Source organism: Boleophthalmus pectinirostris, unplaced genomic scaffold (assembly GCF_026225935.1).
Source record: "Boleophthalmus pectinirostris isolate CB_2022bp ecotype Guang Dong unplaced genomic scaffold, ASM2622593v1 HiC_scaffold_18, whole genome shotgun sequence".
NCBI lineage: Eukaryota > Metazoa > Chordata > Actinopteri > Gobiiformes > Gobiidae > Boleophthalmus > Boleophthalmus pectinirostris.
The window spans coordinates 16,122,603-16,123,381 of record NW_026571133.1 but is presented as its reverse complement, the minus strand read 5'-3'; the positions used below and the strand labels follow the sequence as shown (position 1 = coordinate 16,123,381).

General features: G+C 42.7%; 1 pseudogene; it reads right to left on the bottom strand.

Moving 5' to 3' along the window:
- Positions 1-243: 243 nt before the first annotated feature.
- LOC129409074 (5S ribosomal RNA) lies at positions 244-361 on the bottom strand (annotated as a pseudogene).
- Between the last annotated feature and the right edge of the window lie 418 nt (positions 362-779).

Genomic DNA, 779 nt, shown 5'->3' with positions numbered 1-779 from the left:
GTGCTTTTTTTGGACACTTTACAGAGCATTATTCATTCACTCCACACCCAGTGGTAGTAAGCTACTACTGTAGCCACAGCTGCCCTGGGGCAGACTGACAGAAGCGAGGCTGCCAGTCTGCGCCATCGGCCCCTCCGACCACCAACACACACACACACACACACACACCACCTTCACACTAGGCAATGAGGGCAAAGTGCCTTGCCTAAGGACCCAACAACAGTTTTTTTTATGACTGGTGCCCCACTGTGGCACCTGATTTTCCCAGGGGTCTCCCATCCAAGTACTAACCAGTCCCGGTCCTGCTTAGCTTCTGAGATCTAACGGAATCAGGCCCTGACAAGCCGGTATGGCCACAATTTTTTATTTAATTTAATTAAATTTAACCAGCAAGCTTCGGTGATAGTCAAGGCTCAGTTCTTTTGTTTTTCATAAGAAATTATTAATAGGAAGCAATATGAACGTACATTTAACCAATAACTACTGTAACTTGGATACTGATGTGATAGCTTATACTATGTACAAACAATTGACTTCAATAATGAATTTGTCTGCATCCCAAAAAAAGCCCAAATGAAAATCTGTTATCGACTATAATACTCCTTATGTTCACGCTTTGCACTAGTGTTTTTTTTTTGTCCTCAAACTACAGAGCAGCTTCTCTGGGGTGACCTATTTTGGAATTGGTGCACTCATAACAACAACAACACTTCCAGGGGGCGTCATGTAATGAAAAAAAAAAAAGTTGCCATATTTGTAGCGGCTTGGATCAACTTGTC